This window comes from Octopus bimaculoides, chromosome 10, assembly GCF_046866305.1.
Source record: "Octopus bimaculoides isolate indiv1 chromosome 10, ASM4686630v1, whole genome shotgun sequence".
In the NCBI taxonomy this organism is placed as follows: domain Eukaryota; kingdom Metazoa; phylum Mollusca; class Cephalopoda; order Octopoda; family Octopodidae; genus Octopus; species Octopus bimaculoides.
Genome location: NC_142937.1, coordinates 14,038,501 through 14,048,500, shown reverse-complemented (window position 1 = coordinate 14,048,500; position 10,000 = coordinate 14,038,501). Strand labels below are relative to the sequence as shown.

The 10,000-nt window shown below is 31.5% G+C and overlaps 1 long non-coding RNA gene across 1 annotated transcript in view; it reads left to right on the top strand.

The window, feature by feature from the left end:
• LOC128248847 (uncharacterized) overlaps window positions 1-5,169 on the top strand; it is a 31,665-nt gene extending 26,496 nt beyond the window's left edge. The window contains exons 2-3 of the long non-coding RNA XR_016243340.1: window positions 3,478-3,565; window positions 4,601-5,169. This is a non-coding gene — a long non-coding RNA (uncharacterized LOC128248847). The remainder of the gene's footprint in view (window positions 1-3,477; window positions 3,566-4,600) is intronic.
• Window positions 5,170-10,000: the final 4,831 nt, after the last annotated feature.

Below are 10,000 nucleotides of genomic sequence, written 5' to 3'. Positions count from 1 at the left end.
CACTGGTTTTTCAGTAAATACCCAATTTGGTAGAGAGGACTTTTCACAACCTTACAGGGTATATATTCAATATACAATAATTAAAAGAAAATGAAGATTTACGATTGACATATTTTAGATATAATTTATTAACATAATATATTACAATAAATATAATTTAATCTATACTATAATAAGAACCGCGTCCGTCTGTCTGACTCACTTTTCTTCAGTATTAAGATAGAAAGAAAGTCAAGTAGTTAATTACGTAGGAACAAATTCAAGGAGTTAACTTGAAAAAAGGGTATCACAAACTAAGATTGAAAAATTTTATTCAAATGGAAAAGAAAGAGAAGGAGTGAGTGAGTGTGTGTGTGTGTGTGTGCGTGAGAGAGAGAGAGAGAGATAGAGATAGAGAGAGAGAGAGAGAGAGAGAGAGATAGAGAGAGAGAGAGAGAGAGTGAATGGTGACTGAAAGAAAAAGAGGAAAAATGTTCATCAGTATTTTCAGAGTAGATTGCTACATACTGAGAAAAATAAATACATAGATAAAAAAGTAGATACATAGATACACACAGACACACAAACACACATTGTTAAGTTAAAAGCGGGAGAGAGGAGGGACACAGAGGAAGTGAGAGAGAAAAAGAGAAAGTGAGAGAGACAGTAGATACATAGATGAAAAGGAAAGTTGGTACATAGATACATAAACTCAGATTGCAATATTCTAACTGTGGGCGATATTGGGGACTCTTTTCTTATCTGTTGCTCTTTCAGTAATTGATACTCCAACAAAACATCTATGTCGTCGCCCGACTTGTGACAAATAGCAACCAAATCTCCTTCAAATGATACCCTCCTGTGTTAGTGTATCTCAGGCAACATGGTTGAATTTTGATAAGGCAGCAAAGTAACGCCATTAGTAAAATAGAAAAGAAGATGAGAGAAAATGAAATAAAATAATTATTTAAAATACAGTAAATGTAGGAGTAAAAGGAGGTTCAATTTTATGTAATAAGGTTGATTGGTAATAAGAATTTTTGAGGTTCACAAATATGAGAGCTTTAAACGTTTGTGGATATCAAAGTTTTAAAGTTAAAGGACGTGTGAAAGGTAATTCTATCTAAATTTATTATTAATAAATATTTGCTCATTAAAATCCATATTATAATAATTGATACGAAGCAGAATATATAGTGGTGTTTCAAAATAATTACGTGCACTCAAAACCCCGTAAATGTGCTACGCTCTTTTATTTTGATAAATTTGAAGTCACTCCTTGAACACACATTTTCTTATTTTTTGTAACTATTAAAAAACCCATTATGAGTATTGCTATTGCTAGCCAGAGAAGAGAAGCAGCCAGATTTCGTCAACAGGAGAGGCAAAGAAGCTTGAGCAGTGACCGACGAGAAGCTGTAAGAAACATAAATTGCTGTACGACGGAGAGAGGCGCGGTCTAACTTGATCCAAACACGACGCTCCGAAATTTTAGTATAGGACTCTCAACAACATAAAGTAAGCAAGAGAACATGTCACAGGAAAGTAGAGAAATTTTACATCAAAATGCTGAACAACATCGCGCTGCCCGAGAGAATTTATCACAGGAAAGAATAGAAGAATTTCTGTCAGTGGTCTACCTCCGTATGAGATTAAATTAAAAATTGGATCACCAATAATATTACTCAGAAATCTTGATCACAAAAACGGTCATTGTAACGGCACAAGGTATAAAATTGTAACTGCAAATAACAATCTAATATCTGCAAAAAATTGATTGAAGCTGATTGGAATTATTTTGATTCCTCGGATCAGTTTAATGCCTTCTGATTCTGATTTACCCTTCACATTACAAAGACGCTAATTTCCAATAAGACTGGATTTTGCAATTTCCATAAACAAAAGCCAAAGACAGAGTATGTCAAAATGTGAGATTTACTTACCAAATCCAGTTTTCACTCAAGGTCAATTATACGTTGCTATAAGCAGGGCTGGAGACCCAGACAAGATAAGAATTTATGCTGAACAAAATGAGTTTCTCAATTACAAAATGAGTTCCTCAAATCCAAGACGCCGCGACCATCATAATATACAGAAACTAACTAGTAATTTTGTATATATGAAGTTGTCTAAGTGTAAAACCTTCCTGTATATACATCTTATATATTAAGAGCAAATTGTACATGTTCAGCATATAAATATTGTAATATTAAGTTGCTATATGGAGATTTTCGGATTAATTATTTAAAACAAACAATTTAAAGATGTACACATTCTATTCCCATTTTATTTTCAAATGTAACTGCTTGGTATCAGGAGAGTGTAGTATCACAGCCAGGTATGCATTAGAAATTTTTGCACTGGCTGCGAACACACACAATTGCTCTTGAGCAGTTGCCGATTATTACTAATATTTATTATTTAATTTTTGTCATGGATTTATCCTGTGTGTATAGAATATTTAATAAAATTGTATCATACACACACACACACACAGATTTATGTAAATATATGTAAAACGGGTTATTTATACTTTCAATTACTTTTGGGTATACATGAGAAAAAAATAAGACATTAATCTACACATCGTTTAACTGGTGCCCTAATATAATAAGAAAAGAAATAGAAATATTAATCTTACACATCATTTCGATTCATATCCAATTATGAATTTATAAAAAAGTTCATAGTTTTGAGTATGAATCTCTTCAGGGGAACATTTGACAAAATTAGACAAAATTACATGGCAGAGTCGTTAATTTCAAGAATAGGACTATATTAAATGTTTGTAAGCATGAGCGTCAATAATTTTAAAATATAAAAGAATAGAAATTTCAAGTAAATAAAATAAAAAACTATATGTGTATATATATATATATATCTATATATATATATATATATATATATATATATATATATATATATATATATATATATATGAATATATATTTCTGTGGAAGAGCGTCGGCTCGAAACGTTTAAGACATTTTCAATTCCCGAGCGTTATACTAATACATCTATTTGTTTTCTACACCACCTGTCTTCGTCTGTTTGATTTTTGTGAATTCTCCCTACACATATCACACGCTCACGTGGTCGTACCAGTTGATCCTGTCTTCTCATCACCCACGAACTTCTCCACTTGACTCTCTACTTTTCTTACTCTTTTGGACTTTATACATTCCGGCTTCCCCTCTCCAGCTTATGAATTACTCGCACCTATCTATTGATACGAAGTCACTGTAATACACCACAACGTCTAAAGACTTTGAACTTTTTAACTTATGTAAACCCTTTATTATTATTATTATTATTATTATTATTATTATTATTATCATTATTATTATTATTATTATTATTATTATTATTATTATTATTATTATTATTATCATTATCATTATCATTATTATTATTATTATTATTATTATTATTATTATTATTATTATTATTATTATTATTATTATTATTATTATTATTATTAATTGCCTGCATCTTCAGACTTGCGACCTAGAATATCATACTGATGATGGAAATGAAGGTTTTTACCATTCTAATCCAGAAACGCGTCTATGATTAACTAAGACTGGTTAGTTTCGTTGTTTTTTACTTCTTGTTTTGCCTTTGTGAGTTACAAGTACTGCTATCTTTTGGAGCTTTAGCACTTTAGCTGCTATTTCTGAACTTCGGTATGTGGTGAAGCAACTGTTGCTGATCCCTTAATTATGTTTATAAATTTATAAGAACTTTTAAATAAGTTCTTCACCGATAATGGTGTTTACATACCGAAGTGCTTGGTAAAAATTATTAATTATTAATTTATTAATAAATTAATAATCCTTTACCCTTTTATTTGTAATATATATATATATATATATATTCGGTTAGTCGGTTATATGGCTACCGAATAATTGTCACATATATTTACAGATAAACTCCTTTATTTACATACTATCGAGGTCTCTTTCATTCTTTTGTTGCCTTACCATTTCTATCAATATATATATATATATATATATATACATACATATATATATATATATATATATATATATATATATATATATATATATATATATATATATATATATATATATATATATATATATATATATATATATATATATATATATACAGGGTTGGCCAAAAGTTACCCGACAGTAAATCTAAATTCCATAAATACTATCTGTAATGCTGTATTGACTCGAATGGAAAAATATGTCGCTTAAGGAGGACTTCAGTTTGGACAATGTTCATGATGTTTCATATTTAGATGAATTTATTAAATTCATTCAGTTGTTAAACATAAATAAATCTTGGAATTAAATGGTTTTCATTTACTGTCAGGTGATTTGCCCCTATGTATTTGTATGTATGTATGTATGTATGTATGTATGTATGTATGTATGTATGTATGTAGGTATGCATGTAGGTAGGTATATGTGTGTATGCGTTTGCGAATGCTATATTTGCTTTGGTAAATAATTTATTTTGACATTGTTTGTCGTCAATGTATATTAATTTTTTTTACCATTTACACTTAATTATCAATAAGTAATTGGAATCTCAACTAAGATTTACTTCTCGCTCTCTCTGATCAACGACTACGATCTTCTCACAAAAGATTCTAGATTCAACGTGAACCAGTACATAGAGGACATGAAGAGGAGGATACAACGAGGGAAAACGTAGTCCAGGCTGGTATCTTCATCAACGGGTATGAACATTTATACAGAGAATATTCCGAGGTAGACAGAGGAATGTGGGAAGATACTTTGCTACGGAAGACGGATCCTACGGCCAATGTTTTGAACACGAACATTAAAACTTCAGGATTGGATTTGATAAGATAGGAGTGTGAAATCAGAAAGAGGTGCAACATCCGTTGGAGATTATTCAAAGTGAACGTTGCGATTTTAGCAAACGGAAAATATGTCTAAAGAGCAAATAAAGCAACAAAAAGAACGTGATACTCTTTTGAGGTCTATGTCTGAAGTGGATTAGAGCTGCTTGTTAGTCGAAAGAGGATCAGAACCAAGAGGTAGGTAAGCCACGTGAGATCTCGCTAAAATGATCACCGCTCATGTTGATAATAACTGTACTACTAATGCTGGTACTTACAGTTCTATTACAGCCGTGAGCTGTCTTAAGAGAAGTAAGTATTGCTTTCATTCGGTCTTTGCATTTATATCAAGTTGTACTCAGATACTACGAAATAGCTCGAGAAGAATTTCCGATTGGCTACATAAAGTGGTTAAAGTATACTGGAAGAATTCCACAGAACTTAATCCATTTCGCATGTTAAACATTTATAGCAGCAGACATCTGTCAATACTCGAAAAATGACTATGTGAAATTTTAGTCTAATCTCGATTCCGTTGATAATAGTCGTCGTCTTCTATTCAAAACCAACCAAAAACTACTATAAAATATAAACAATTTGATATCATCAGAGACACCATTGCATAACTCTTTTAGACAGGTATTTCCGTGTTCGGATTGAACAGAGACTATTGTGGAATATAACGAAAAAATATTTTAAAACCACAATTTACATACTTGCATACATTCATACACACGCACAAATACAAACATACACGTACACACAAACAATTTTTTGTATATGTACCCACCTACCTACCTACCTACCTACCTACCTACCTACCTACCTATCTTCCTGTCTGTCTGTCTATCTATGTCTGCTTGAACAATCATGTAAATCTATATTAGAATATTATTTTATATTTCTTCGCCAAAATTTATATTTCAAGTGATTATTCCAGCAAAATATTTTAATATATGAAGCAAATGTTACGCCTAATCAGATGGTTTCCACTACCAGGGTAGTGTGTTAATACATTGATTTCAAACAATTAAGGTATAATATGGATACGAAGTAATAATAGTTATGAATTAAACAGTGGTATATAGAGAAAAGACAGAAATAATATTACTTCTGCATTTCCAGATAGTAACAGTAGCGTAAAGGAAGTGAAATTTTCTTAATGAGATACCGAATGGAATAAAGTGAATAACTTATCTGGCAACGAATATTCAAGGATTAGCCTGCAGCAACAGATATATTCACAGAATTACTTTTGAGTGGTAGGAATAGTGCACTACCCGGTTTTACACATCATTTGACCCATGAGTATTTTAGCGCAGTTCCCTCCCTTGCAAGAATTTGAGCCATAAATATATCTATTCAACTGTATACGCTTTCTGGCAGGTACTGGTTTAGATATGTTCACAAGCCGCTTAATATTATTAGTTTAAGAGAATCTGTAAAAATTGCATACATTAATAAGAAGTTCCCTTTGCAACCGTGTCGTTTCGGGTTTAGTTCCACTGCGTAGCACTTTCGGCGAGTGTCTTCCTCTGTAGGTAAAGAAAGGCCAATGCTTTATGAGTGAATTTGGTTTTTGCAGAATGGAAACTGTGTGGAAGCCGTCTTGTCAAAAGAAACGCAGAGAATATGTACCTGACTCAAAAGGAAAAGAAGTACTGGGGTCGATTTATTCGAGTAAAACCTTCAAGTCAGCACCCAAACATGGCCGCAGTCCAATGAGTGAAACAAATAAAAAATATATATACATACATACATATATCTTCTTCTCTTCCCCCATGTATATATATATATATATATATATATATATATATATATATATATATATATATATATATATATATATATATATATATATATATATATATATATATATATATATATATATATATATATATATATATATATATATATATATATATATATATATATATATATATATATACAGGAGTGGCTGTGTGGTAAGTAGCTTGCTTACGAACCACATGGCTCTGGGTTCATTCTCACTGTGTGGCACCTTGGGTAAGGGTCTTCTACTATAGCCTCGGGCCGACCAAAGCCTTATGAGTGGATTTGGTAGATGAAAACTGAAAGAAGTAAGTCGTATAAATGTATATATGTGTATATAATGTTGACAACTGTTGTTAACACGCCTGTCATAACGTGGGACCTTGAAGATTGTTAAAATGCAAGAAAGTATACTAGTCCTTTAATTTTCAATACTTAATATTCAATATTCAATATTTCATTTATTCAATAAGATAATCAATACTTCATTTCATTTTACTGAATATATTATATATTCTATATCCTACATTAATATCATAAGAATATAAATAAAACAGATTTGGATTTCCTTTGAATAGTATATATACATAGATATAAATGCATGTATGTATGTATGTATGTATGTATCCGATTGTTTTGGTGGAGTACTGTTTTGCTGTCAAAAGATATGAGCTTTGTTGTGTCTCTTTTCTGTGGCTCGAGTATCTTTTGAAGTCCGGTGTAAAATGCTTTCATATCGTTTTTAACCTACATAATGCTGTAGCTCTTCATCTTTGGCCTCGCACTAATTCAGTTTCTTAGTATATTTTTGCAGCTTTCTTCTTGCTTCCATCCGTTTTCGTCTGTTTGACCTTGTGTTTCAATTTAGCTGCCTTGCCTTGCAATGTTCCTTTCTTGTAACAGGATCTGTAGTTGGATGTCGTTCTCGTTGAACAAATCTTGATGTTCTTTTCATCGGTTTGCCAAGGTGAAATGAGAGCCCAACGTTAAGCTTCAATATGTTACTACAATGGGATGAAAAAAAAACCCAGAATTTGGTTGGTTCAAGTTTTAGTAAGATATGAACTCAGTACTTTCAAGTTGTAAGCTAAGTATTCTATGTTCTTTAGTCCAGCATTCTCTTGTTTCTGCTAGTCATTTGTTTTAATAATATTTAAAGCATCGAAAAAAAAAAAATTATGAATAATACAAGAAAAGTAGAGAAATATATTCAAATATCAGTTAAATTGAAAATAATTTTAATGGCAAAAAGAATATAAGTAAATTATGAATAATACACACGCATGTATATATATATATATACATATATATATATATATATATATATATATATATATATATATATATATGCATACATATATAAATATACACACACACCTACACACACACATACACACACACACATACACACACGCATATTAAAGTTATTAAGTTGATAAATAGCCGGGAGAGAGAAAAAAGACAAACTTTCCTCTTAACGATTTGAGGTCGGCTGATATATTTTTGGCTAACTGCTTGCTTCGTCAGTTAAGAAAGGATAATTTTAAGTCGGAATCTTTTGTAAGATTATGTATATTTCATAAATTTATGTACATATATTTGCATATATTTTAGACAATTGCACGCATTTCTGCACACGTTATATTGTCTTTTGAATATAATATTCGTCAACTGTGTTATAAGTGTGATACAAGTTTTTCTGAGTGATTACTCTCTGAAAGGTTGAGATAAGCGAGAATATCAGCATATTCTTGTTTTGACCGAAGAATCACAATAAATTTTGTTTAGAAAATCGAAATCGATCATTAAGTCTATTTGTGTTATTGCTGTTGTTATTGTTGTAACCTATGTCTTTCCTGTTTTAATTCTGTTTTGTTGTTGCTATTGTTGCTGGTTGTGGTATCGTGTGGATTTCCTATTGAACAATAGTCGTAAGTAAATAGTCTAACAACCAAGCAAGCCAGGGGTTTAACTATTGAAGCTAATTATTGTTACATTACAAACAGGATGTGTTAGTCATCAATACTGGAGTTGTCAGCCGAAATCAATGTGGATAAAAACGATGCATTATATAATTAATTTGGGTTGACAATTTCATTTAAGCTTTCCTCAGACGGGATTCAAACGATATTCTAACTATGGCTTTGTTATCAACAAGGCAGTTGCCTACTGCTGTTGATGTTACATTATTTATAAAGACACATTTTAGACATATCATTGTTCTAATTTCAAAATGTCCACAACCAGAAATTGCTTCGAAGATTATAGAAAATACAGTAATTAACAGGAAGTAATTATGGCTACATAAATGCGTAGATTTATACGCCTACAAGGATTACTCACGTACAGTTGTAGGTAGATATATTAATCACTCATTTCCATGCAAATTGTTATGCAAATAAATAATCGAATACATGAACAAAAATGGTTTTCGTTCTGTGTGGCAAAATAAAAATGGAGTCTCTAAGAAGCTTTTATAGCGAGTGTCAATCATCATGCCTACACAAACGGATAAAAACTGGGTGAGAATTTTCTTTCAATCCTTGACTATTCTTATTAATAAGTAATCATAACCGACGTGTTAAATGAAAACTAATGTGACATATGAAATACTGGAAGGAATGTTTATGTTTTAGAGAAAACGTGGGTGGTTGAGACAATCATGTGTACTATAAGCATTCTATCATTTAAAATAGGTTCAAACGGAAATCACTGCTGTATCGCGGTTGCATTTTCTTCAGGGATGTTTCCACTTTGGCCTTGACATACTTACTCCAAAACATCCGTAACGTTGGTGCCATAGAGGTCCTACATTGGTACAATTGCAGAAAGATAAATATACTGTGAAAATTTGTAAGACATTCCAAAAATTTTCCATTTGAAATTCTTTAGGTGAAAAGATGCACAAATTTGGGTTTATGTATCGACAGTTCAACTAACACACCAACGTAACCACATAGTTGTGGGGACTCTCTTAACTCAAAGAGACTCGTCGTTTTGTTAGTGACCGGCTTAAACTCTCTTAGGAAGAACTTAAATAAAACTCAAAGAAAAATCATAATACGAACATGCATACATACATTCATATATACATACATACATACATACATACATAATGCATACATACATACATACATACATATATACATACATATATGATGGCTGTCTACTCGTTAGACGAGCATTTTCATCGCTGACAGTATAGTGTCAATGATACTCGTGAAATGTTTGAAGTTGAGTGCGACTTGCACAAACACCACATCTTGCGTTCCATTTTTTCTCTGGACTATAACAAATATTCTGCTTAATATCGTCGAGTTGCTTAACCTTAACCAGTTCAGCATGTATCTTAGTGGCTGATGATACGAGCATCTTTGATCAGGAGCAGGA